Source organism: Pinus tabuliformis, chromosome J, assembly GCF_031772625.1.
Source record: "Pinus tabuliformis cultivar Carrire ecotype Pingquan chromosome J, CPIR1, whole genome shotgun sequence".
Classification (NCBI taxonomy): Eukaryota; Viridiplantae; Streptophyta; class Pinopsida; order Pinales; family Pinaceae; genus Pinus; species Pinus tabuliformis.
In genome coordinates, this window is record NC_142295.1 from 554459127 (window position 1) to 554470955 (window position 11829).

Genomic DNA, 11829 nt, shown 5'->3' on the forward strand with positions numbered 1-11829 from the left:
GACTACATTTAGAACTAAATGGGGAACTTACACGTATCAGAAAATTCCTTTCAGATTAATAAACGCAAGAGCTACTTTTCAAAGGGAAATGGACATCGCTTTCAAAGGTATGATTAACAAAACAATTGTTGTTTATTTGGATGACATTACCATATATTCTAAGAAGAGAAACAATCATTATCATGACCTGAAACAAATATTTGAGAGATGTAGAAGATATGGTATTTCTCTTAATCCTAAAAATTCCTACTTTGCTTTAAGTGAAGAAAAACTTCTAGGATGCATTGTCTCTAAAGAAGTAATTTGTATAGATCCAGACAAAATTAAGGCTATTTCAGAAATCCCTTTGCCCCGTAACTAGAAATTGATGCAATCTTTCTTAGGAAAAATTAATTTTGTAAAAAGATGTGTCCCTGATTTTTCCCAAATTGTTTTACCTTTACAGATCATGATCAGGAAAAAAATCCGTTTTTAAATGGGAAACAATTAAAGGGAAATCCTTTCAAGCAATAAAACAAGCTATAATTGACACCCCCTCTTTAATCACTCCCAATTTTTCTAATCCTTTTATTTTGTATACGTTTGCTTCTGAATTGTCTTATGTTGCAGTGCTAACACAAATCAATGATAAAAATATAGAAGCACCTATCTCTTTCTTCAGTTCGAATTTTCAAGGAGCAGAACTCAATTATTCTGAAGTAGAGAAGCAGGCCTTTGCAGTCTTCAAGTCTATCAAACATTTTAGACCTTTTTTACTAAAATATCATACAAAAGTTATTGTTCCATTCTCAGCAGTGAGACAATTACTTATACATAAAAAGTTAGGTGAAAAAAGAGCAAATTGGGTAACAGCTCTACAAGAATATGATCTTGATATTAAACCTGCTAAAATTGTTAGAGGTCAAGGTTTTTGCAGACTTATTACCAGAGCCTCAAATATTTCAGCAAATGAAGATTCAGGTAATACAATTCAAATATTTGAGGTATGTCTTACTAACATTGAATCTCAATATTCTGATCTTTTGTTCTATTTAAAAATGGTTATGTTCCACCAGAACTTAATTACAAACGAAAAAGGGTTGTAAGACTTAAAGAAAAACAGTATGAGATCATTGATGGTGTGTTATTCAAAAGAAATTATGACTATGTTTTATTAAGATGTGTAGAAAAATTTGAAGCAGAAAAATTTTTACAGGACCTTCATGATGGACTAGTTGGAGGACATTTTGGAGGAGATACTACTACACATAAAATCCTTCATGTCAGATATTATTGGCCAAAGTTGTTCAAAGATACACATGCCTACGTGAGAAAATGCAAAATTTGTCAAATTGTTGCAATAAAACAAAGGAAACGAGTCCTACCACTCCATCCAGTTAACATTGAACAACCTTTCGAACAATGGGGACTGGATATAATAGGTGAGATCGTTACTCACTCTTCTAAGCAACATAAGTTCATCCTAACTGCCACGGATTATTTCACAAAGTGGGTAGAAGCAATTCCACTGAAGGTAGCTAATTCTGATAACATTATTTAATTCATCGACCAATTTATTATTACCATATTTTGATTACCTAATGCACTCATCTTTGACATTGCATCTTATTTCTCAAGAAACAGTATGACTGAATTTGCATTAAAAAGAGGATTTAACCTAAAATACTCTGCTAATTATTATCCTCAAGGAAATGGTTTAGCATAATCTACCAATAAAAACCTCATTAGGATTATCAAGCATATTGTTGATCAAAGTCAAAATAATTCGCATAAATCTTTGGTATTTGCTTTATGGGATGATAGGATAACTATGAAAGCTTCTATCGGAACTACTCCTTTCAATTTAGTTTATGGAAAATAAGATATTCTCCCTCCCAATCTAACTCTTCCTCTATTGGCCTTAGTACAATTTATTGAAGAACAACCCTCCCCTTTTATACAATTAAGGATGTCTCAAATTCTAAAATTAAAAGAAGAAAGGGAAAAGGTTAAACAAACCCATGCACATCATCAACAGTTAGTAAAATCTTCGTTTGATGCAAGCTCAGTTAGCAAAAAATATTTTCAAATTGGTGACTTAGTTTTGAAATGGGACAAGGCACATGAGGAAAAAGGAAAGCACACCAAATTTCAGAAATTATGGCTTGGACCATTCCAAATCATTGAACAATTAGGTCCATCGACTTTTGTTTACAAGATCTACAAGGTAAGAGGGATGCTCTTCCTGTTAATGGACTAATTCTCAAACAATTATTTTCGTAGGGCTTCTGTTCTATTGTTCTATATGTATATATCCATGTTTTTGTTATAAATAAGATTGAGTAACACATTTTTGGCTTTCATTTAAAAATCTCTATTCATTTATAACTTTAAGCTTGAAAGGTATCGATTTTAAGAGAAAGCAATCTCAAAATTGAAGACCAGATAAATACTTTAAAACTCTGAAATTTTTATACATTAAAGTTGTAGATCCTTATCACTTCAAACCTCATAAAATCTTCATTCTTGATAATCAGTAAAGAAAGGTTCCTTTAACAAAGTAAAAGGCTATTTTGAAATCTTAGTATCTTTAGCTTCAATTGTCATCCATTACTCTTAAGGAGTAGCTGAACCTCCCCAATCATTGTTCAAGTATTTTTAGAATGTAATTCTAACATATAAGAAACATAGAAGATAAGAAGTCTCATCACGAGCTTTCTTACCATGATCATAAGGAAATAACAGGTTGGCATTGTCATCACTCGCTACCAAAATAGGATAGTGGCTTAAGCTTAAAAATATATATATATATATATAAGACAAGGAGTCCCATCACGAGCTAGCTTCTTCAATTTTGTTATCACTTGTGAATGGCATTATCATTTTGTGGCCACCAAACCAGGACAATGACTTCTAAAGATCCTTGAAAAAGAAAATGAATCTTCAAAATTACCTCTAAACATGTACAAACATGGATGGGATATTGGTTCATCATTTGGAAAAATATAGCCCTGTTGAGGCTATGGACGCCTATTGGCAGTGGTGGCTCTATCTACGACAAAATAATTTTATCAAAAACTAAGTTTCAAATATTCTTTTACTTTATCTTTATTACCAATTAAGGATTGATTTCAATAATTAAGGATTTTTATCTGTAAAAGTGATAAGGAACTTTATTGTTAAGTGAAACTTTTGATTCAAAGTAAATTTATTTATCTCATTTTCAAAATTGTTTTTTTCTTTTCTTAATGTCCTTACTTTTAAGATTAAAAGTTTGTTTTACAAATTTTTAGAGATAATTGGTTCTTCCAGTGAATCGCTAATTATTGTGGTACCGAATAATCCCCTATCATTTATAGATAGAACATTTAAATAATGGGGACCCTTTTAATATTTTTTTAGATTTATATTCCAAAAAATTCCAAAAACCCAAAAAAATGTCATGTTCCCTTATATTTTAGGTTCAAGTCCCAGTGGAATAACCTAGGTTTACTTTTTAAATAAAATCGTGCATCGCAAAATGATTAGAAGTCACGATAATATCCTTATCAAATGTTGCCATGTGAGATATCGTTTGCAAATAAAGCTTCTCTTAATAAAACGAAGAAAACAAAGAAAAAACGCATTCCCACACATAAAACTTCATTGGACCCGCCACAGAGACATGTCATTATCGCAAATTGCCAGTCTCACATCCTTACCAGCTCTTGATTAGCTCATCCATCTCTATGTTGCGATTTCGATATAAAAAAAACATTGCATGATCTATGATGCATGTATGCGATATTACATATCGCAAATCGCACATTGCAAATCGAAGCATCACTTCAAACGAAATACTTCCAAAGAATATTTGTGATATGAAATTGTTGACTAAGCTCCACTTAATGAGGATCCATGTGAACTTAGATTTTCATTAAATTTCAAAGCTAATGGTTTTAATGTTCCTCGGATGACGAAATTGATTTAATTGGCAAGTTGTTATTTGAAACGTATGTATTTGTCTTGTGTGTCCTTTCATCCTTGGAGATCTAAAACATTCCTCTGTATTTCCTTTCTGCAAGCTAGTACTAATAAACGACATTCTACTAAAATGTCCAAAGCAAGAAAGAAAGGAAAAGGGTCGTATGTTCAAATAGAAGTAACTCAATTCAAACTAGAAGCAATAGATATGGCTTTGTTATTCACAAACACCACATGCACGCAGGACTCTGGTACTTCTTAGGAGTCAATGTACAATCTATTTGAAGAAGAAAACTCCGAAGTAGTAGCACTTAAGCAAGCAACAACTGATGCCTCATCATCATCTGAGGCAAATTTCTCTGATGTCACCAATTCCTTTCTCCACCGAATTGTTGTGCAGCCTAAAATCTTACCCTATGCAGATATGATTAAGTGGATAATTGATAATGTGAATATTGAAGACAGGACGTTCTTGATGTCAAGGCAAATGATAGTAGGATCCTTCAAAGCTGCAGATTTGAATAGAATGTATAACTTTCCAGACCCTCGAAAGATTTACAACAAGCAATTTCTCAAAAAATCAGCAAAGAAGAATAGATTAGAATTAGATCCCATTAGACAATGGAGGAGACAAGACCCAAGTAAGCACAAGCATGATAGTAAGGGTATGTATTCTTTAGCTTTTCTTGTCGATCCGTTCTGTTATACCACTGTTATGTTATGCAGATTGTTCAGTTCTCCGAACATACAAAAATTTATAGTTGATGGGTTCCCTTGATTCAGGTTGCTTCTAATTCTGAAGTAATGGATTTGGCTACTATCTTGTCCAACAATATTGCATTCAAAATCTTAGAATATAGGCAAAAGCACAGTGTCTCAGAAAGAATCGTGCCAGCTTTTTATATGAGTGCCTATATTATGGATGTCATTTGTTTCTCTTTTGATTTTCCTTCAATGGGATGGAAATGAACACTTGAAGACCCTACACCAATTCTCTTATATCATGATATCCTATGGGAATCTAAGTACCAACCTCATTTTTACATAATTTGCAATAAGGTAATGTTGCCTTTGTACAAATCCATTTTTGATCGAAATGCCCCCAGGTTGTCTCAAGAAGCCACAACAGACTTCACTGCTATTGGCAGTTGGTTTACTAAAGAAAATTTCACTTATGTCAGAGTATTTGGGAGTCTTGCGGCCCCACATGTTCTTCCTATTTATGTTCCCGATAAGCTTCTAGCTCGGGAAGTTGCCTATCAGACCATAGGTCATGGTATAACTAAAGTCTTGAAAGACTCCAAAAAGGCTATTTGGCCACAATTTCCTATTCAATGTGGAGTCTATTCTCTTGACAATTACAATCATGTTGTCCTAGAAATCAAACAAATCGAAGGCATGCAGCTCCCCACTATTCCTCCTAGACAGTACGACCCCAAAAAGGTCATTCATGATTTCACTACTTAGGTTAAAATAAGGCCATTTGTTCATGAACCTGATGATTTTGATGATTTGTTTGAGACATGTGAGTCATATAGATAGGTGGAACATTTAGCACAAATTCGACTAGGCCCTGAGGATTTTGTCTTATTCCAAGAGTACATAAATAAAAGGCTACAGAAACTGCCTTCTAAATGCCTAATTGCTTTACATCCACAATTGTTTACAGAAAAATCTTTGTCGTCGTCAACAAAGGAAACAGAAAAGACAAACTACTGCACTCTCAGAGAAACAAATAGAAGAGCTCATGTCTACTAGTGAGCTCGATAAATTCTGGGATCAGTTCAACAAAGAACTAGATAGCACACAGGAGAAGGAAGTGCAGGATTCAACTTCAATGGAGATAGATAAGACTCTTGTAGCCAGTAAGACAAAGTCTCCTATAAATGAGTCATCAAGTCAAATAATGGATAAAGAAGTTATCCTGGCAGTCCCCACCTCCGAGATCATCCTCAGAGTAGAAGAGATTTCGCCTCTTGATATTTTTTACAATCCTGAACATCATGATATTCTAATTCGACAGAAGAAGAAAAGAAGAATGGAACATTCTCAGGAACTTCTTCCTAGAAGCATTCCATTAGATGTGGTATGGAAAGACTATCAAGTTAATTCATCTGATGATTTAGCTAAGCTTTCGCAATATGCAGGAGCCTATGCTACGACCACCATTTTCAAAGCTACTGAAGTTCAACAACTAGTTAAAGAAAAAGATGAAAAAATCTTGCAATTAGAACAAACATTACTTAATTCAAGACATGATATGGAGCAAGAATGGCAACTCAAGTTGTCAAAATTACAAACTGAGTTTGATCAATTGAAAGTTCAAAACGAAGTTGATATTCAGAGCCGAAATGCACAGATTGACCAACATCAACTTAAAATAACTCAGATATAGGACACTAATATTGAAGGATTCAAAAAGGAAACCAGAGTTATCAATGCTCTCCTCGCATAACAACAAGTGAACTTCTGTAAGAAGTTAAAGATCATCAATGACCTCTGCAAAAACAGTGACTCATTGACTGATCAAATGTCTGAATTGAGAACATACTATGAAGATATCAACAGCAAGATTTCTGATTTCATCACTTGGTAGGACAGTTCAGATGGAATAAAAGCAAATATTCCCAAAATACAAGAATCATACAAAGATCTTCTTTTCAGAGATTGGGATATTAGAATAAAGCAGACTGAAGAAGAAATTTACAGATCAAAAGACCTAGGAGGCCAAATTACCAAAATTGTTAGAGAAAGTCTAATAGATGTTAATCTTATTCCTGAGTGCCCAGGAGAATGCTTTCCAAATACTCAAAACACTCATAGAGTATTGGCATAAAAAATCAAAGGAAAAAGAAGACAACATCAAGAAATTATCTAAGTTAAATCTCGAATATCATGTAAAGCCCTATGGACAATGGTTAGTTCTTCGTAACCTTGTTAATGCAACTGAATACATGCTCCCGCCTCTTTCAGATGCCTTGTTTGCAGGACAAATGTGAATCAGCCCAACTCATGCCCCATAATTGAAGCCAGTTGAAGCTATTTATAAGTTACGAGAGAAAGTGGGAGAGCAGTCAACTTGCCATCTTTAGTTTCTTGTTAAAATGGAAGCTATTTTTATCTTTTTGTTCCTTATTCCGAGGAATGTTTGTTTCAACCTCCTCAACAAAATATGCATTTTCTATTTTAATAGTATGACTTTTTATTTATAAATACCCTCTCATGTTTTTAGAGGAAGGGTTCAGAATTTTTGTAAGAAGACTCAAGGAACTTGCACTTATGTATTTCTTTAATAATTTTAATAGAAAGGTTGGGTGAGAGATTGTCTTCTTCCATAAGCGCAACATTGATATATCTGGTACTATTATCTTTTATTAATGTTATGTTTTATGTTTAAAAGTCAATTAAGTTTTATATCTGTTTTATTATATACAGTATCACAACACAATTAAGCATTGTTTCATTATTGAAAAGTGTATTGATTGTCCCACAGGGCTTTGGATTGACGGTGAATGGGTGCACTGTTAAGGCACTCCTTGCGATTGGTCATTGGTTCAAATCCCCCGTGGGAGCTTACCTACCAAAAAAAAATGTATTGATTGTTATCTTTAGTTGTATGTATGAAATGGTATAATTTTTATGCAATATGTGCTTAATAATTAAACTGAATAACTATTTAATCAATTTAATTATCTTTAATATGTTTTAACTCTTTTAAATGTTTGGTGATCTATATTGTCTTTCATTTATAAAGAAATATTTATGAAGTCACATATGCAAAGTTAGTTGTATCTCGGGAATTAGATAGATAGATATAGATTTATTTATTTGCAGTCATATTTACTCTTTCAAATAGTTTTCATCCCATCTATATCACACCCCAAACTCTGTTATATATTTGAATGGGAAATTGGTCCCTATATCCCCAGTCGAAATCGTTATTCCAAACGAAAAAAGAATGGTATTCATGTTCCTGACCAGGGGGTTTCCCCGTTGTTGAGGCAAAGACATTCTAAGCCTTCAACGGGGCATTAGAGAAAGATAAGAGGAAACTTTTAGCAAAAAAAGAAGCTCTATGGAGTAATAATATGAAATGTTGAGACCATTTGCTAAGTGTCGAAAGGATTTAAACACAATTTACGAAATTGAGAGAAGATGGATCTAAAGAAAAGCTTTCAAGGATATCTTTGATTCAAGAATGACACATTTTGAGGGGATAATTTTGAGGGGATATATAAGGAGGAAGTGAGAGTTAAAACATAGCAAACATTGTCAAGATGACCACTTACTTCCCTAGCTTTGTGGATGAGGTAGCTAATGAAATGTTGTGAAAGAAAATCTCTAGAGAAGAATTGCAAATAGCCATTAGGACAAAGTCCAATGCCAAATGGTTGGACAATTGAGCTTTTCTTTGGTTTTTATGACGTTAATGAGGGAAATTTGTTAAAAGCAATTGAGGAATCATGAGTAAAAAGAAGGTATTAAATACATTCAATACCACTTCCTTGACCTTATTTTGGCAATTCTAACTCTTTTAATGATTTCGGGCCTATCTCCACATGTGATTATATTTGCAAGATAATAGCTAATATCATTACACTAAGGGTTGAACAAACAAACAAAAAAAACTATCTTTAACCCTTACCTCATGAACAATTTGTGTTCCTTCATGGAAACCAAATCCATGACGCTATTGGAGTGGCACAAGAAGCTACCCATGTTATTAAAACAAAACAAAAAAATCAAACAAGGTTTTGAAGATGGACCTTTTGAAGGCCTATGATTGAGGCAATTGGCTATATTTTAGATAATGTTATTCATTTTGGTTTTTGTGTTCATATATTACATTGGATTGTGGAGTGCCTAACCTATGTGTTTATGTTGTTCTAAACAATGGTTTTGTACCTAGTTTTTTGAAAACCCTCAAAAGGAATCAAGTAGGGATGTCATCAGGCACCTCTATTGTTCATGATTATAGTTAAAGGTCTGGGTGAGGTATCAATGGAGGCAAAAATATTTCTAACATTGGAAAGTATTAAGATATGCAAATCTCTTTATTTGAGTCATTTTCTTTCTACAAATGATGTTTACTATCATGTGAAAGTTTTTGGCTGGATGCATCTAGGTTAAAAGAAAAGCATAGTCTAATCATTCGACATTTTTTACTTTTTCAGGGCATCTTTTGTGATCAATTTTCCCCAAAATCTAGTAGGGATTTTCTATAATGGTAATTTTGGGTTTTGTAATTTGCACAATTCGAGTGCTCGAAAGGATTTTTAGGGTGTTGAATATATTTTTGCATTCAAAACACATTTTAAACAACAGAAGTTCACAATCTCACAAAAAATAATATTCCCAAATTCCGAACAAAATGGTAAAAAAATCAAATTTGTATATTGCACGTAAAAGAAATCTTATAATTGTATTGCTTTGCCACTAGTATGAAAGTGAACATGCAAACAAAAAAATCCTTTAGTGAAGGGTCGAGATACTTCTTTAGCGCTTCTCCTATCAACACACTAATTTTGGAGTTGGTTTCAAGTACTTCAGTTTTTTCATTAAGCCCAATGATTATGGAATTAATTATTGGAGATGGCTTTTTGCTAAAATGGAAAGGGATTAATTTTTGGCGCAATAAATGGTTGTCTAGAGGTGGAAAACTAATTTTAGTGAAGTCGATATTATAACTCTACTAGCATTCTCAGACCTATCTTCCCAAAGACTTCCTATGAAAAATAAGATTGATTCAAGGTTTTATAGTCTAAGAATAAAAAGAGAGGGCATACCCTCTGGCCAAATGAAAATCCATTTGCCAAACCCAAGACCCCAAGGGCTAAGGCCTTCAAAATAGCTACAAGAAGTTTATGGAGATATGTATCAATGGATGGACTTTGGAATCAAATTATTATACAAAAATACATTGAACCCTACTCTCTTTTGAAAAATGGATAAGTCGTCCATCCAAGAGGATTCATGATGCCTCTACCGTTTGGAAAACTATAGTCCTTGTTTTTTCCTCTGCTTGGGAATTGGCTAGCATAGAGGATAGGTAATGGGGAAAGGTAAGGGTTGGGGTAGGTGGGAATGGAAATGCTTACAAATTACTTAAGAATCTAATTATTTCAATCCAAATGAAAGGTATATCTTATTTAACCTCACTAAAACTCACTACTATTTGGTAACAAGAATAGAAGAGGCCAAAGAAATTACGCTTATATGGGCTTGAAGATGATCAATGGAAGGCTCTCACAAAGTGAACTTAACGTGAGTCACCTTTGAATTAAAGAGGTAGAAGACCTGGTTATATGGTCCAAGAAACCTGCATTAGGGACCTACACAATGTTAGGGTACTACATTGTTTGTTTCTACAAGACTCAAGGATTTGCAATGATGGTGGAACCATGGAAGATGAGAATCAACCTTAAAATCGAAGGTCTTTATGCGATTGGCTATAAGGACAATGACTTAACTTATGAAGTATTACAAAAAAGAAATAGACATGGTATTGTTATATTATGCAAGGAAGGAGAGCACATTGTAAGTCAACTACTTGTGTCTTGTTCATATACTAGGAAGGCTTGCATATAAATGGAATAATCACTAGTGTAAGGAATTGTTGGGAGAAGGGATCAATCTCTTAACAACTTTAAGCAACAACAACAAAAGCCAATATCAAAAGAATATAAAACCCTTCCCTTAATTGTATCTTGGGGCATACAAGATATAAAGCCAAAAATGTACATGTTTTCAACGATATATTCGTTCCTCCTTTCCAATGTGCTCAATCTAGGTTTATGTTTGCGAACCATAAGTCCATCATCCCTCCTTTCCAATGTGCTCAATCTAGATCTACGATTGCAAATTATAAATCCATCGCAGAGTTCACTCCAGTAATCTCGCAATCCCATTAATAAGTTGGGGCCTTGGGGGCACTTTGATAGTTGTGTCAGGGAAAGCACACCTCCCTAGTGTGGAGCACATGGTATTATCTTCTTAAGTGATTCTCAATGCATTAGCTTTAAGGCTAGTAAAACTTGGGGCCTTGGGGGCACTTTGATAGTGGTGTCAGTGAAAGTGCACCTCCCTACAGTAGGGCAAGTGGTATTATCTTCTTAAGTGATTCTCAATGCATTAGCTTTAAGGCTAGCTACGAAGGGAGGTCAAATAACTATTCAAAACTCCATGCTTAATAACTACTCTAAAAATTGGCTACAAGGAAAGGTGTGCCCAAATTTCATGCATTTGGTGATTCATCGATCATCATTAATTAGATAAGGAAATTTTAATAATGGTAAATTTGGTGGGGAGTCCTATATTTGAGGAGGTGAAATACTCGTCTTCAACTCATATAATTTCCTTGTGTTTACAAAAGGTTTTGAATTGACACCAACTCTCTTTCCTAAGGACTCCAACCCATCATTGGGACTTGGCTATGGAAAGAGATAAAGAATGGTTCAGTGGTTCATGAAAACATCCTTCATATAGGGAAATCCTTTTAAACCGTTCCATTTGATATTTCAAGATGGTAATAGTATGGAGGTTACAAATTAGTCATCTGCCCTTTATTATACCAATTATGTATTTTTCTCTTAACACCTTTGGAAAGTTTTGTATTTATATATTATTAAAAAAATGGAAGTTATGTAGGTCAATTGTTTTTGTTTTATTCTCTTAACTAATTTGGAGTATCTACTAAAAGCCCTTCACATAATGTATATAAAAATCAAATTGGCAAAAGGATTCTTGAATATATATATACCAACAAGCCCCGTCTCAAAAAAAATGGCATGTTCATAAACAGAGTGAAGATGTATTTCAAACTCCAAGAATCTGGCCTCAACTTGAACTTGTGACTTAGTAAATAATGTCATTCCTTTCTCATTTGGA